Raw genomic sequence first — 18,295 nt, forward strand, 5'->3', positions numbered from 1 at the left:
AAGTATTATAATTACAAGCAGAAAAAAGTAAACATGTGTTAAATCTTATTTTGATTTTGACTAGGCTAATTATTCATAGAATGCAGATAAGAAATGGAGCTTTGGAAAGTGAAGGCATGACTGGGCTGAAAGATAAAGTTCACAAAAGGAGAATCAAAGGTCTAAATGGAGGAAAGTAACAGCTAGTAGATGCATGAATAGTGCCAACTAAAGGTAGTAGTTTTATTTTCTCTCTTCCTCTTCTTTTTCTTCCTACTCTCATTCCTCCCCCTCATCCTTTTTTCTCTTTGTCTTCCTCCTCTTCCTCTTCTTCCCTTTCCTCTTTCTCTTGTGCTAGTAATGGGGTTTGAACTCAGGGTTTCCCATTTGCTCACAGATGACACACTACCAGGTGTCTGCTGCCAGCCCAGATTTTCTTTTTCTATATACTAAAAGATTTTATTAACACTGATTTTGTACATCATATTTCAAATGCCATGTCTAACAAACAAGTATTCAAGAAGGGAATCTCTATATGCAATCGCTGGCACATAAATTTAAGAACAAAATTAAACTTAAGCTAAGAGTTTATATGTCATAGATACATATCGATCTATATAATATAGTATTATGTCTACAGAGTATATATTCGATTATAGATTTTTATGTCTATGTAGTTATATTTATATCTCCAAGACTGTGTCAATGACCTTGGGTACCTGAATATTGAGTCATTGCTCTTGCACTATTTGTATTTAATATCCACATATCAAGAAGACCATGTGCCTTTTGTTCCTTTGGTCTTATCTCACTCAACATGATTTGCTCTAGTTTCATCCATTTTCCAGCAAATGCAATTATTTTATCTTGTCTGTTGGCTATGTAGAATTCCATTGAATATATGTACCCCATTTTTGGTATCCATTCATCTGTAGTGGGGCATCTGGGTTGTTTCCATTGCGTGGCTGTTGTGAATCATAGAGTGATGAACATGGCTGCGCAGGTGTCCTTATCATATCCTGGGTTATGATGCTAAGGATAGATGCCCACGAGGGGTATCCAGCCCACATTTTTGCTGATTAATTGGAGATGGAGTCTGCAGACGTTTTGTTCGCCTGGACTTAAATCACCACAACACTCCAACTCTTAACTTCCTGAATAGCTAGATTATAGTTGCAAGCCACTGGTCCCTGGCTATTTATTTCCTCCTTTTAGAAACAAATCCTGTTTATGATTTGATTTCCAGAAATCAAAGCTATATAATAAAGGGCGTCATTTCCAATCAAATGGGATGATGTGGCTGATGAGTCTTAGGGTGAAAATGGAATGACCAGTAGGTCACTGTGGTTACAGTTGCACTTCTTTTTTGTGTAATTTTCCTTTCAAGTCCTTCAGTAGACGATTCATTTTTTAATACAGTGAGAAACATGGCCTTCATTATTAAAGTACATGTTGAATCTATTTCCTTGAATTTAATTCATTTTAAGTGTGGCTTACACTCTTATACCACAGTAAAAGTTGATTTGTCCAACAGCATAAAACCATGCTCTAGGCAAAGGATGTGACCTGGAAGGATTTCTTATTTTCTGAAAGTTCTTAGCAGCCAGGCTGATTCAGCAGCCTTTAGGCCTGGAAAAGAGGAGAAATTAATCTACTGACCTCATTAAGTCAAGTAAATACGCTGCCCTGGTGGATTTCGGGTCTTTGGGATTTGAATATAAGCTCATGAAATTCCAATTTGGGCCTAAGTTCTACACCACAGGCATCTGTAGATGTAGCTTTTGGAAAATCCTGTCTTATCTCTTCCCAGAAATTGGATTTTCTTCAGTGTTCTAGGAAGGTAAGCACACAGGCCCAGGGAAGTCCCAAACACATAAGATTCCTTGCCATTCCACTCACCTTCTTGGACAGAAAGAGTCTGGGAGGAAACTTCAAAAGAAGTACTTATTTTTCCTTCTAAAATTTTTGTTATTTTAAGGTATATACACAGAAAGGTTACAATTTTATAATTTAGGTAATGGGTCCATTTCTCTTTTGGACAGTTTCTCTGTGTCCAAGATAGATTTTGAACTTTGTTATTGAGTTTGTTTGCCTGACATCTCTATTCCTACTCAGTAGAAGCAGATCAGCTCTGGGTATGTTTGTGAGGGATGCTAAATCCTTTTGACTTTTCTTTGTTCTTCTTCTAAATCTGTATGTATTACCAGGCCTTAAGGCCTTAAGGTTATGAAAATAAAAAAGATCTTAGGGAGAAAAAGTTCATTTGTAAAGTTTTATAAGGGAGAATTGAGGTTTTTTTTAAACATATGGCCATTTTATTTAATGAATTTATTAACATTGATTTTTATATCATATTTCAAATGATGTTTTTAATAAACAAGTATTCAAGAAGGGAATCTCTATATACAATTACTGGCACTTAGATTTTAGATCATAATTAAAATTAGGCTGTGTGTATGTCATAGATACATATTAATCTATGTAATAAAACATTGTCTATAGAGTCATAGATTTTTGTGTCTATGTAGTTGTGTTTATATAGACACATGGGCATTTAAAGGATAACACTCAAACATCAAGGGAAAGGTTTGCTGATGGTGGAAAGGTAGAGAACCATGTATTCATTTGACTGAATCATTAGATCCACTGCAAAAACGTAAGTAAAAATCTGCCTTAGTAAGGAAGATAGTAACTTCCTGCAAAGAGATTTAGGGTTTAGAGGTAGATATAATGTCCCTGATTTTGCCTTCATTTTTGTTTTGTGTCTATGTATAAAGTGCCCCCTGTCTCCTCTCTCCTTTCTCTCCTCTCTCTCCTCTCTCCTCTCTCTCCTCTCTGTCTCTCTCTCTGTCTCTCTGTCTTTCTCTCTGTCTCTCTCTGTCTCTCTCTCTGTCTCTCTCTCTCTCTGTCTCCTTCTCTCAATGTCTATATGATTCTTTCTGATTATGTACTGGATGTACTTACTCAAAACTGGAAGTTTGCTTTTAATGGAAAACTAAGTCTTTGCTTCAATAGCAGTGAGGCCCGTTTGAATTACTAATGTAGACTGATGTCTGGAGAAATATGTCTTCTTACCTAATTCCAAAGATTCCTTTGCTTGGCTTAGAGAAGTTTTGGTGAAATGACTTTATCACTGTGTGGAAGTAAACATACCTAGCCACTGGCCTGCGTGTTCTTCTTTCTTCCCTATGTTTCTTCCAGGTATATAAAAGACACAGCCTCACCGCTTCTGCACTTACGTACATCATGCCAGAGAGTTAGTTTATTTGGTCCAGCACTTCACTAGGTCCTGTCTAAAACTGATAAAATATTAAGTAGTGGTCACCACTATTGCTCTGTAAGAGAAGCTTCTGTCTTTAGCAAGATGATTAGCTTCCATAGCAAAATAAGTAGTGCAAATTGGATCACATGAACAGAAGTGTAGCCAGCATCCAACCAGTTACATTTACCACTAGGCATTTGCTGCTTCTCTCCCAGACACAGAGAAGACAGTAAGGCAGCTTCATCACTGAGGTGAACTGCTCCCACCGTTACAGTTTAGCCACTATAGAGATGGGAAATTCTGGCCCATGATGAGAAAAGAAAAGCAGCTCTAACTATATGAATATATTGCTTTGTAAGAAGAACTTGGGAGAATCTTATTTTCTATCTAATCTGATGAATAATTCACTTTTGAACAAAAGGATTAAAATAGAATTCTAAGACACCTGAAAAGAGAACCTGAGTAACAGCTATTATTCTGAAATCACTATTGTATAATCTCACTCCAGATTTTTCAGTGAAGCCCTGAACTGTGGAAGTTGAACATCTGAAGTATTCATCTCCCTCCCTGAATATCTTAGGGCTCAGTCTCTGTGTGGGAAATGAGATAGAAGTCTTCAGCACATTACTCAGCAGTATTTACGGCTTACTTTAAAAAATAGAACTGAACTGGCCATTGGTGGCTCACACTTGTAATTCTTTTTTTTTATTTTTTTATTTTTTTATTGTAATTAGTAAAAGGGTTACATGATATTTGCCAGATAGAAGGTGCATTAATTCACATACATTGATACCCTTTCACATATCTTGGTACCCATTTCCCTCCCCCCACACACACCCCCACCCGTCTTGGTTTTCCCCCCTTCCCTATCAAATTTCAAATATCCAAATACAAATAAATTCAGTATATCAGATAACAAAGTGAGATACTATACCAGTATGAGATAACCAAGGGACAGCAAAGGAGATGAGAGACAACATAGTACATTAAGGACAACAATCATTCATTATATGGCTTTTGTTTCAATATCCTGGAGGTCCTTTCAATTAGCTTCACATTATATGCCCTTATGTATCAAGATTTCGCTCTATTGCAAATCTCTGCTAGTAGAGCCCAAGGTTTCTACTGATTATGACGAATGAGGGAAACCATTGAGCCTAAGTTCCTTTGAGTCTGGCTTACTTCACTTAATATGATTTTTTCTAAGTCTTTCCATTTCCTAACAAATGGGGCGATGTCATTCTTTCTGACAGCGGCATAGAATTCCATTGTGTACAAATACCACAACTTGTTGATCCACTCATCAACTGAGGGACATCTAGGTTGGTTCCATATCTTTGCTATGGTGAATAGTGCTGCAATGAACATTGTTGTGCTAGTGGATTTAGTATGTCCTTGTTTCTGGATGGTTGGGTAAATGCCAAGTAGTGGAATTGCTGGGTCATAAGGGAGTTCTATGTTTAGCCTTTTGAGGCACTGCCACACTGCTTTCCATAGCGGTTGAACGAGTTTGCACTCCCACCAACATCACACTTGTAATTCTAAGCTACTCAGGACATTGAGATCTGAACATGGAGTTTCACAGTCACTAAAAAACTGAAAATGGAGTTGCGGCCCACATAGTAGAATGCCAGCCTTGAGTTAAAAAGCCAAGGGACAGTACTGAAATATGCACACACACACACACACACACACACACACACACACACACACACACACACACAGAGCAGGTGATCATTTACTGCTATAGAGATTTGTTTTACATCTGGTTGCCTCTGGAAAAACACATTTAATATGATCAGAGTTTACTCTGGATTTTGAGTCTTAAATAAAAGTATTAGACATGAGAAAAGAGGAAAAGAGAAAAAAAGAGATTTGGTTGTCAATGTGTTACATATCTGCTTCTTCCACATAAAAGACTAGATTCCAAAGAGCAAACAAAAAAGATGTCTAATATAGATTTCACTGGTCATAAGAATCAAGCATTATTAACATGGCTTGGGAAGAAATTTTCGGAGTACAGTTGCCAGTACTAAATGATAGAATGTTTGCTTTATCAATGTAATTTGTGAATGAGCAATTTATGTGTTTTGGTTGCTATAAAAACTGGGATTAAGAAATCTTGCCACTTTCCCAATAATGGAATGGAGAAAAGTCAGAAAAAAAGATATTGCTCTCAAGTGGAAAATATTCCACGAACAGAATCATGATTCAAAAGTGTAGTAAGTGGTGGCAGTCACGAATGGAGAAAGGTTAATGGCTTCCTTGCCTAATCAGCTCAGTGTTAATTAAGCAAATGTGTATGCAGTGTCACTGCTGAACACTGAAGTTCGAATATGACTAAAATATGAAATACATTTGTTCTCTCTTTAGAAAAAAATTCTTTATGGGAATAACTATGATAAGGACTTGTGGGCTATCTTTAAGAAAGTAGTTTGCTCACTGGCAGTGTTGAACAAATATCAAACTTTGATATAAGATGGTTTACTTTGGGGTGTTGTGTTTCCTCAGAAGCCTCATTCTTTTGCATTTTCCCACTGGAATGCAGGACTGGGGAGGCTGCTAACAAAAACTTGCTGGCGGGGATGTGGCCAGGAGGGATTGCTACTACACTGTTGGTGGGAGCGTAAACTCATTCAAACAAAACCTCAAAAAGACTAAACATAGAGCTCCCCTATGACCAGCAATTCTACTCCCTGGCATTTACCCAAACATCCAGAAACAAAGACATCCTAAAACCACTAGCACAATGATGTTCATTGCAGCACTATTTGCCAAAGCAAAGATATGGAACCAACCCAGATGCCCCTCAGTAGATGACTGGATCAAGAAGATGTGGTACCTATACACAATTGCCCCATTTGTAAGGAAATGAAAAGGAAAAAATCATATTAAGTGAAATAAGTCAGATCCAAAGGAACATAGGCTCTGTGGTTTCCCTCATCTAGGACTCTCCTAGCAGAGGATTACAATAGTGCAAAACCTAGGTACATAAGGTTATATAGGATGAGACTAAATGAAAGGATCTCTAGGATATGGAAACAAGAGCTTTATCTTGTGAGATTGCTATTCTTAATGTACGATGTTATTTCTCTCCTTCTTTGTTGCCCTTTGGTTAATCTCATATTGTTACTACTGTATCTGACTTTGTTACCTGGCATATTATATATACATTCATTTGATTATTTGAAATAGGAAAGGGAAGGGGACAAACAAGATGATTGGGAGGGGGGAGGAGGGAAATGGGGACAAAAACAGGAGAAGGGCTATCAATGTGTGAGAAGTAATACACCTACTATCTGGCAAACGTAACTGGAACTCCTCTTTGCATTACCTTGACAATAAAAAATAAAATTAAAAAATTGATATCTGGGAACGTAGCCATGTTTTATAGAAGTGGTATCAACTGCCATTCAAGTACAATATTTCTAATAAAAATAAATCGGTGATCACCTCCAAGCCAGTGGATCTGCACACAGAGAAAGGTGAAAGACCATAGAACAAGCTGGGCCCGGCAGGACAAGGCAAGGCAAGTCGATCGGCTATGAAGCCTGATATCTTAAGACGACAGCTGCTCTACTGTGGAAATTAGGCAATGATATGTCACCTCCACTTTGCTCCTTGAAGTGGGGCAAGATCTAATTGAAAATATTAACCTATCTGCTACAAGTATCTGCCAGCCAGAAATGACTCCTTCAGCCATAGGATTCCTAAGGGGAGTGGTAGTGGCAAACACTGTGGAATAGCATTTTTTAAATTATTTTTTCATATATTCTTTATTGTAATTAATAGAAGAGATACATTATATTCACCAGATAGAAGGTGCATTACTTCACATACATTGATACCCTTTCTCATGTCTTGGTCCCCATTTCCCTCCCCCCACCTCTGCCTCTCATCTTGTTTCCCCCCTCCCTATCCTATTTCAAATAACCAAATACGCATATATACAATATATCAGATAACAAAGGGAAATACTGTAACCATATGAGATCACCAAGAGACAGCAAAAGAGATGAGAGATACCATAGTCCATTAAGGACAGCAATCACTCATGATATGGCTCTTGTGGAACAACATTTTTGTGTGTGAATGTTTGTTTAGGTAGGTTGAGTATTGCTAAGGAATAACTGCTTTGTCAGATTTCTTTTCTACCAGTCATCTGTATATCATTTAGAGTATATAAATGCATGGGGTTGAAGCTCAAGGTAGCCAGGTAATAAGAGTAAAGCATTCAGGTAATGTTTACAGTCATTCCTGGTGTCTCACCAGTCCATACATTTTGTGTCTCAAATGCATACATCACTATGAAAGAAATAAAAAGGGAGATATGAAAAAATACAAAAATAAAGAGCAAAGCACTAATGGCTCAACTTGTAACCCTACCTACTCAGGAGGTTGAGAGCTGAGGGTCATGGTTTGAAGCCGCCCAGGCAAGAGACTCGTATCTTCAGTTAAAAACTGGAAACTGGAAGTGACACTGTGGCTCAAAGTGGTAGAGTGCTAGCCTTGAGTGAAAAAGCTCAGGGATAGCACTCAGGCTCTGCGTTCAAGCCCCATGCCTGACAAAAAACGTGGGGGAATGCGAGATATATTTTACAGCCTCAGGAGGCTTCACTTTAACAATATTCTAAGTAACTTTGTATTCTGAGAATAGACTCTGCTCCTCAACCTAGCCCTCGCTATTCTTCTTCAATTAGGATTTCATCTTTTGGACTTTATTTTCTCCAGTGTCCACACTATCCTCTACTATTAAGTACTCTGTTGCATGGCTTCTCCTGATCTCCTTCCCAGCCTGCTTATAGTTTTAATCCTGCTGGTCCTCTAAGGCCCAAATAACAAAAGTCTTCTCCACAAACTGCTGAGTACCCTCTCCAGGCTCAGCCTTGGTTTCCTGTGCCTGCACAATGCACTGGGTGCTTACTTCCCCCACACCGTGAGATCTGTGCTCCTTTATGGTGGCCTGGATCCCCTATGGATAGGAACTTGCCCATTTCTCCTCCTTTACTTCCCATCACCTGCCCTTGGTCTGTTCTGCCTCTACTTAGGAGCCCTCAAGATGTGTGCTTGATGTTCCAGTCCCAGTGCCATTGTGGGGAGAACTTTTCTTCAAACTTTACCGTGTCTGGCTTTTCTTTCCATTTGAGGGTCACATGACTTTCTTAGAAAGCCGTTCTTAGCTATGACTGATGAAAAAGTTGCCACCTAAAAACTTTGCAATACATGAACCCACTGATTTTTTTTTGCCAGTCCTGAGCCTTTAACTCAGGGGCCTGGGCACTGTCCTTGGGCTTTCTCAAGGCTAGTGCTCTCCCACTTGAGCCCCAGCACCATTTCTGGCTTTTTGCTATGTATGTGGTACCAAGGAATTGAACCGGGGTCTTCGTGCATGCTGAGCAAGCACTCTACCACTAGGCTAAACTCCCATCGCTCATTGATTTTTTAATAGTACCAAATGATACTTCTTTTTCTTACTCATTGCTTAACTAGCTGTAAGTTCCATGGGAACTGGAATAGCTTTTTGTGCTTTTCAGACATGTGTCCTTTCTTTTTGGAGGACTTGTTAAATGAGTATTGGATGAAGAATGAGTAAATGTTTATTAATGAAATGATTTACATGATCTTTGGATCTCTATAATTTGGATATTGTAGTTTGAACAAGATTGGATTTAAGTTAACATTATGGACTGAATACTATAAGAGAGTAAAGGATCGAAAGAAGGCGATAATGCCAGAATCTTTCACAAATTGTGTGGCTGTTTTATATAATGAGAATGTGTATACAATTATTTGTTATTATTCACAATTGTTTTTACAAACAAGATGCTAGATGCTAATGTAACATCAGTAATGTTACATAATGTCAAGTGCAAGGCAGTTGACATTAGATTATCCAGTTCAATTTATGGGGCAATCCTATGTATTAGTTGTTTCAGTTATGGGTCAGGAGGTTCATCAGTCTATCCATGATGCTATAGCACCTACAGGGACAAGGATGGGGTTTAATTGTTCAACCTGTGCTATTTCAGTCATATTGCAATTATATGGAATATTACTAACATCACTGGAAGGAAAAAAAGTGTGTTATAGAAAGTAAACTGTCTTACTCTGAACTGATGAGTGCAGTCTTTACAATTTATCCGATAAATATTTCTTTGTTGTTGGTTTCAGTAGTCACAGGAGAGAGGCTCTTCTCTGCTTCTTTCAGATTGGGGCTTCCATTCTTGAACAAATCTAGAAGACATCGGGGGACTCGTGTCTCTGTTCTCAGAATAGAATTTTGGGAACTCAACATTACTTTAATGTGGCTTTTAAAGACACATTCATCTGCTTTTTTTTAAATGATAGTGTCAGGTAATATTTTTAAGGGATGATTGACCATGTGGTGAAATGTTTACTTTTGTTTTGTGTCACATGCTCCAAATCCAACTTGTTCATTTTGGGTCCCTAGTAAAGGACAGTCACCCTAGCAGGAAGCTCAGGACGTTGCAACCACTTGAAGGCAAGCCCCTGGCCTTGGGATACATTGCTTGGGATCTGGCTTTGGGTTGTCCTTAGCAAAGTTCCCTGTCTGCTTAGCAGACATGCTTTGTTTTGTGCTTTTGTTTTGAACTGGGAGATATCACTGTCTCCTGACTTCTCTTGAGAAATTAAGGTAGGAAGTGAGGTCCACTCCTGTTTTGTGTGGTAGTGGCTGACATAGCTGAGACTCAGCCGTCACATTGGATGGAGCTTACATGAAGTAATATTTGCCACTAGATGGCTTCTCAGCAGCACACATTTCACATGCAGCTCCTCCAGGGCTGAGTTCGAGACTCCCCTGTAAACTGCTCACTCCGCCAGGACACTGGGATTTTTTTTTTTTACCTGAAACCAATGTCATTCTGAAGTATTATAAAATTAATTGGATAGCAAGGCACAGGGATGCAGTCCTGTGACCCTAACACTAGGTAGTCCCTGGGCAGGAGTGATCACAAGGACAATCCAAGTTACATCATGAGCGGTTGTCTCAAAAGCCCAGGGCTGAGGATGTAGGTCACAGGAGAATGCATGCATAGTGTGCACAAAGGTCCTTAGCATAACACTTTAAAAAAATAATTTGCAGCTTCTGCTAATTCTATCAGAATTCTTCATTATCCTAGGTATTAATCCTGGATTCATTCAACATTTTATGATCCTGGGACCCAAAGTTAGAGTTTTGTCTACTGAACAAAATGAATGAAAAAGTCTAGTATGAAAGTTCAAGAGTGCAAACAGCATCAAAGATGGCCAGATGAAGGAGAGATAAAGGGAAAAGGGAGTGGATGAGATAGAGAATTCCCATCCTCACCATCAAACAGCCACCATCAAAGCCACACCAAGGCCTCCAGCCTCTCAAGACTCTTTGGCTGTCTCTGATGAGTGTTACAGTGAAGATGGGATGATGACTGAGGATACCTGGGCGTGTCTTCCTTTTGCTCCATGATCAAAGGCACTATTTTCAGATTTAGAAGAAGGCTTGTGGATAGATTCATCATAGTTTTTCTAAAATTGCTGGCTTTCTAAATAATTCAAGTTAGGCAATGGAGTTTGGATCCTTTCTACTACTGTGTAGGGGCAAGAATGAAATGATGTGTCTGTACTTACTAGTTTTCATGATTGATATGGATTATTTTGGATAAATTGTAACTTCAGAATTTTCGATTCCCTTTTGAGTTACTATACAAAGCCAGTACAATATTCAATCAATTAGAACATGCTGCTAAATGGTTCATGATCAAATTTTACATATTTTTTTTTTGCCAGTCCTGGGCTTGAGCTCAGGGCCTGAGCACTGTCCTTGGACTTTCTCAAGGCTAGAGCTCTACCACTTGAGCCTCAGCACCACTTCTGGCTTTTTTCTATGTATGTGGTACCGAGGAATCGAACCCAGGTCTTCATGCATGCTAGGCAAGCACTTTATCCACTAGGCCAAACTCCCGGCCCTACATATTTTTTTTAACCAAATGGGTGTTTGATCTCAGGACTTCATGCTTGCTAGACAGGCACTCTTGCACTTGTACTATGCTCCCAGCCCTTTTGTGCTGGTATGATAGGCACATATGCCACACTCAGTTTGTTCTGTTGGGATATGGATCAGAGGAATATATTTTGTTCAGAATGGCCTCACATCACAATCTTCCCCACCTCCACCTCCTGAGTAGCTAGGAATACAGGTGGGAGCCACTGCACTAGTAGCAGTCAATAAGTTTTATGCCTGTGTGATATAAGGACTGTTTGGCATATGTAAAAGTGATGCCCCACATTAACATAAATGAAGACTAGAAATCACTTATCTTCTCAATAGGCCCAGAAAAAGTCTATGAAAAAATTAAATATACTATAGAAAAGAGTCTCAACAAGTCAAGTGTAAAAGGATCATACTGTAATGTAATGAAGGCCACATGTGACAATTCTAGCACTAACCCTGTATGCAGCAGGCAAAAAGATGAAGCTTTTTCATTAAGATCTGGAAAACTCGATGCCTTCTCTTGCAACTCCTATGCAACACAGTGCCAGAAATCCTAGCCAGAGCAGTTAGGGAAGAAAAATAAATGAAAAACAGTACACACACCAAAATAATGCAGTCCAAACCAGAAAGGAGGAAGTAAAATGGTCTCATTTGCTGAAGACATCATTGGAACGCTCTAAATACACTTACCCTTGCCCATAAAAGTGTAAAATTTTAGGGTATAAAATCAGCATATTCAAAAGTAGTTGTGTTTCTATATAGTCATACCACTCTGCCAGGGAAAGAAATTAAGAAAACAATCCATTTATACTAGCATCAGAAAGAACAAGATATTTAGGAGTAATTTTAATCGAGGAGATACAAGTTATAAACTAAAAATTATAAAATGTTGAAGAAAGAAACTGAAGAGACAAGTGAAAAACTATCCCACATTCATGAAAGAATTAGTGTAATTAAAATGTCCTTAGTACCCCACACCATCTATCTACTCATTTAATTCAATCTCTATCATAATTCCAGTGATGTTTTCCACAGAAATAGAAAAAGAATCCTAAAGTTCACACAGAACTTTAAAATAATTCTAAATAACTGAAGCAATTTTGAAAATGGACAAAGCTGGAGGCACCACACTATCTGATCTCAAAGTACAACGTACTGGGTTATAATGATGAAAAGAGCATTGCAGCGTGGTACCGATGGGCCAACTGATCAAACAGAATAAAGAGCCCAGAAATAAACCACTCACAAGCTGTCAACGAGCCTTCAACCTACCTTCAAGAGCCAATGACTACATCATGTTGCCTGTTTCTGTTTTTCTGTCTACTCAATTCTTCCTCCCTTCATTTTCAACACATATTTGTAGTGAATATCTGACATGTATACCTAATGAGCCCAGTGGACTTTGTTGTAGACATGGGAGAGACAGTCTGTGATGTCAGGAAGTTCAAAATCCAGTTGACATTCATGCAGTTAATGTCAAAACCAGGAAAACATATTTGATACCATTTTGACGAGCAACTTTTTAACCAATGATGTTATTAAGGATAATGCAAAGTACTCCCCAAACTTTTAGTGCCACCCAGTCTTGTGTCTACCTTTTGTGTAAGTGCTTTACTTCTTTATGAAAGTTTTCCCCTATATTACTAAGCAATGTGATTTAATAAGTCATGTATGACTTAATCATAAGTGACTATATGATTAAGAGCAGATATGAAACAGCTGTTCAAGCATTTTGCTTATTAATACTATTATTATTACGGCTATTACTGATAGTAAAAGGTATTGGCTAGAACACTTACAAATGGAGAGGATTGAGTTCTGTAATGTTTTTCCCCATTGAAGTTCTTCCAGAGAATGTTGCTAATTACACATGATCAAGTGAACTGCTCTGATCTATCAACAGTGAAAGATGGAAGGAGTAATGAGAACATGGGTTTATAGTTCTTTGGTTAACCAAATTCTTTAGTTAGCTCTCCAACGGTAATCTTCTTTTTGGTAGTGACTGCATTATTTCCCAGATTTTAAACACCCTGAATCTTTAAACTATTATTAGCAAGTTAAGGGATTTTGAGGTCGCCTAAAAACATTACATGCTGTTAATTGAACTGTTCTCTGTTAACACTTTAAGTAGAATAAATAGACGTGTGTTCCTGGGATTTGAGCTCGGAAGGATTTGGACTTGTGGAAATGTTAGATCTGAGAACCATTCTCTTTGTATTTTGAGTTCCAATTGGAGGCTGAGCTCCTACCATGTCTTGGCATCTCTTCCCTCATTACAATTCACACGTTCAGTGCAATAGCAGTTAATTGATCGCCATAGGATATTTTATGCTCTTAACTTTGTTTTGCTGCATGTGTGCTTAACATTAAGTTGGGATTAAAGTGTTATTTCAGAATGTTTTTCCCTCTTCTTAAGTGAAACCATGATTTTGTGACAAAATTACTATGATGAACCTGTGATTTTCATTAAAAATTTTAGTGACAGACATTCTTTCTTAATTAGAAATACAGAGCGTGGACCCAAGAATTTGTGTACCAGCTTCAAAGTGTCAGCTACTCCCTTGTTTTTAGCTCTTTACTCAGGCCCATGGGTTCTTTGAAATCTTAAAAGAAACACATTTTAAGTGGAGTCAATCAAGCAAATGTGCCTAAATCCAGGCCTCAATCCTAGGGCACCATTTTGTAGCTGACAGGTCTTTAATTCAAAATACATTGTAGTCAAATACACACAAAGTAAAATTTACCATTTTGATCATTTCAAATTCTATTGTTGCATCATTAAGTACATTTGCACTGTGAATATCACAGCTATTTATCCTGAGTTTTTATCTGCAAGAGAAACTGTACCTACAAAACAGAGTCTCCCCATCCTCCCTTCCTGCAGTTTCTAGAAAACACTGCTATACTTAATTCTCTGTAAATACTACCACTCCTAGTGTGTACATAGAATGATAGCAAATTTAGGGATTTCATTTCACTTAATACCTTCAAAGTTTATGCAGGTTCTCACAAATGACAAAATTCTATTACCTTAAAATAATACTATAATACCTATAATTATTAATGTCTATATTGAGCCACAGTTCCCTTCCTGGCTTTTTGGAAATTAGTTGGGGATAAGTATCAGATGTTCCTGCTTCAGATAGGAATCCTCAGCTCTCAGCCTCCTGAGTAGCTAGAATTATAGGGGTGAGCCACTGGTATCCAGCTTCAATTCTTTTTATTATTAATAAGAGCATATATTGATTGTGCAAAGAGGTTCTATTGGGATATCTTCATACATGTACATAATATGTTCAGATCAAAATCACACCCTCTCTTATTCTTTCTTATCCCTCCCTCGTTACTTTACAATTTTCATGCATTTAATTATTCTTTTGGGAATATTCCCAGAGATAAAAATATTATCTCCTATGGTAATTTCATTGATTTTTTGAGAAACCATAATGTTTTCTGAAGTGGGCGCATCATTTTTTTATATTCCAACAAGTAGTTCTCAAGGGTTTCAACTTATTTACAACAATTTCTTTGCCAGCAATTATCTTCTGTTTTTATGAGAAGCATTCTAATGAGTGTATGTTAAATTTTACTTTACATGTGGACACAAAAATATATGACAAAATAGCGGATGTCGTGGCTCATGCCTGTAATCCTAGCTACTCAGGAGGCTGAGATCTGAGGATTGAGCTTCAAAGCCAGTCCAGGCACAAAAGATGGAGAGATTCTTATCTCCAATTAATCCCTAGAAAACAGGAAGTGGGGCTTTGGCTCCAGGGGTAAGGTAGTATCCTTGAGCTGAAGAGCTCAGGGACAATGCCCAGGCCCAAAGTTCAAGACCCATCAAATATATATATATATGTATATATATATTAAAAATATCTGGTCATATATATATATGACCAGATACTTTAATTTTTAATTTTTTATTGTAATTAATAGAAGGGTTGCATTATATTAACCAGATAGAAGGTGCATTATTTCATAAACACTGATACCCTTTCCTATGACTTGGTCCCCATTTCCCTCCCCCTTACCCTCGCTCATCTTGATTTCCCCCCTTCCCTATCCAATTTCAAATAACCAATTAAGGAAACATAAAATATATCAGATAACAAGGTGAAATATTGTAACAATATGAGCGATAATATAGTACATTAAGAACAACAATCACTCATTATATTGCTTTTGTTTCCTTATCCTGGAGGTCCTTACATTTAGTGTCCTATTGTAAATTTCTGCTAGGAGAGCCCAAGGTTTCTACTGATTATGACAAATGAGGGAGACTATTGGGCCTATGTTCCTTTGAGTCTGGCTTACTTCACTTAATATGATTTTTTCTAAGTCTTTCCATTTCCTTACAAATGGGGCAATGTCATTTTTTCTGACAGCAGCATAGAATTCCATTGTGTATAAATACCACATCTTGTTGATCCACTCATCAGCTGAGGGACATCTGGGTGGTTCCATATCTAGTGCTGCAATGAATATCGCTGTGCTAGTGGATTTAGTCTGCCCTTGCTTCTGGACGATTGGGTAAATGCCAAGTAGTGGATTGCTGACCAGCTATTTTTAACTGGATAATGCAAATGCTAGTTTCCAAATCTTGTGTCCATTTTAGTAACACATTTAAGTATAAAAGATTAGTAACTCTTAACTAAAAATCTCTAACAAGGGAAAGGGGGGAAACAAGAAGATTGGGAGGGGTAGGGAGAGGGAAATGGTGACAAAAACATGAGAAGGGGTATTAATGTGTGAAAAATTATGCACACCTACTATCTGACGAATGTAACTGTTACCCCTCTATACATTACGTCTACAATAACAATAAAATAAATCTCTAACAAACCGGAGGAACGGAAAAGTAAAGACAAGTAGCCAAGGACCTCCAAGCTAGACTTAAAAAAATCCTTCCTAAATGACACTTGAACTAGAGCACTTGGTAGCTGGGGGTCCTTGGGATTTTTTTAATTGTTATTATAAAGGTGATGTACAGTTTCATAAGTCAGGTAATGAATACATTTCTTTGTGGATGGTGTCTTCCTGGCCTTCAATCTCTCCTAGTTTTAGTGCTTTCGATTAAAAAAAAGACCTAAAACACACTACAATGATGGAATTAATATTAATTAATATTTTGTAACACTTTTTTGAACATCTAAAGATACACAGCAAGGACTCTTCTTGTGTGCTCTAGTGGAAACTCCACAGCATTGGCTTTCCCAGTGCAACTGTATGTGACAGCACATTCCTGGGTTTAAGCTGTTTTTCCCTCAGGCTTTCCACTGTTTTCAAGGTTCATTACCCTGACCTGAACTCCCTGGTTTGGGATTGCTAGAAAGTAGATTACTTCATTAGCAATCCAGAAGTGCCAGGTGAAAATCTATCTACCATCTTACCTCTGTGGAACAAATATGCCCAGGTTACTGGTTCTAACACATGTGGTATCGTTTTCCCTTATTTGGAACATACAGAACTAAATTAATAACAGTTCTTACAAGACCCTGGGGGTTTACGTAAAGGAATTTTGATCTCCTTAGGAAGGGCTCGCCAGTGCTCTCAGGAGAGATGCACTTGACTTTTGACCTCTTTTCAAAGGCACCTGTGTGAGCTTTTAAAATCACTACCACCAATTATCCACTTTCAACCTGAAGTGTTTAAACCTAGGACCACATTAACTGAGCTTAGCACATAGCCATGTCATTGTAGACTTCCTGATGTGAGGAGATGTCTTGACATAGTTAAAAGGGAGTTTAGGGATGGGGCTTGAGATTAATCAGGTCTTCCTACTGACAGGTTCAAACAAAGAGCCTTTTAGCCACCTGGTTTATGTCTCTCACACCTGCATTCAGATTGTGGGGGACAGAGTTTTGTAGTTGCCTTGATCCCATTCTTTCCAGGTACTTTGTTTGTAGCTACTCTGCATCATTTAATGACTCTTCAGCAGAGGCAATGGACAAAGATGCAAATAAACAGTTTCCTCTTTCAGGTTCAGCAATGTTGCTAGAATTGGAATCATTTAAGAAATCCTGAAGCCCTGAATTCTTCAGGGCTTTTGTAAGAAGGCCCCAGCTCATGGTATACTTGAGGTAGATGAACAATCCATTCGTTCTTCTGCTGTCATTTGCTTGCAAATTTAAACCACAGTGAATATACATTTCTCTCTGCTTGCCTCACATCAGTTTCTTTGGCAGCAAATATGGCTTTGATTTTAGTCTCTGGGCTTATTACATTTAATATTTTTATTTTTTACTTATGGCACAGAAGGCACATGTATTGTAGTACTAAGTTATTCCAGCATTCAGGAGGCCAGAGCAATTCTGTGAAGTGAGATCCCAGTTGTGTAGCAAGCCCTTTAGCCTCTGCACATTGCAGAGTTTCAACAACAGCCAGTGACTGCATTGCTCACTAAAAGCAAGTACTGTAGAAATATTAGAGGCCTAGTTGAGTTCATATTCTATGCCTGGTTTAAATCACTGATGTTGTAAGATCTGGCCATGGACTAAAAAAAATTCCAAATGTTTTCTGGTTCTAGTTTTTGATATTTTTTCCCTATGAAAAGTAAAACCATACAGAATCTCTTGATTGCATAATGAAGCACCGTTCCAGGGCCATGCTAATAATTTATCCCAGTTTACCCTTAGCAGAGTTATGCAACGGTCATTTCAATACACTCATCCAAACCATTTGAACATAAGTTTCAAGAGTCTTTTTGTTGGGTAGAGATGATTGTAATCCGGGTTTAGGAGATAAGGCAACTTATTTTTCAGCCTATGGAGAACTGGATTCCTTCACTTTTCAATCTCCCATTGTCTTAATTACTATGTTTCCCTATCGTAGTAGCTTTCTTGGAGCTATATCTTTGGTCATTATAGTGTCATGATAATAACAATAAAAAACGAATAGCATCAATAATATTGAAGATTAGGCCAGTACATCCTGTGTCCCAGGCGCCATGCTCCCCTGGTTCTCTAAGAAATAAGGGGGCAAAGTTTCTTTGAGGGAAGTACAAAACCCAGTTAAAGAAGAAGAAAAGCTGTCTGAAGAAGAAAACAACTTGCCCAAACGCA

The sequence above is a fragment of the Megascapheus bottae genome, chromosome 14, assembly GCF_031878675.1.
Source record: "Megascapheus bottae isolate mThoBot1 chromosome 14, mThoBot2.hap1, whole genome shotgun sequence".
NCBI lineage: Eukaryota > Metazoa > Chordata > Mammalia > Rodentia > Geomyidae > Megascapheus > Megascapheus bottae.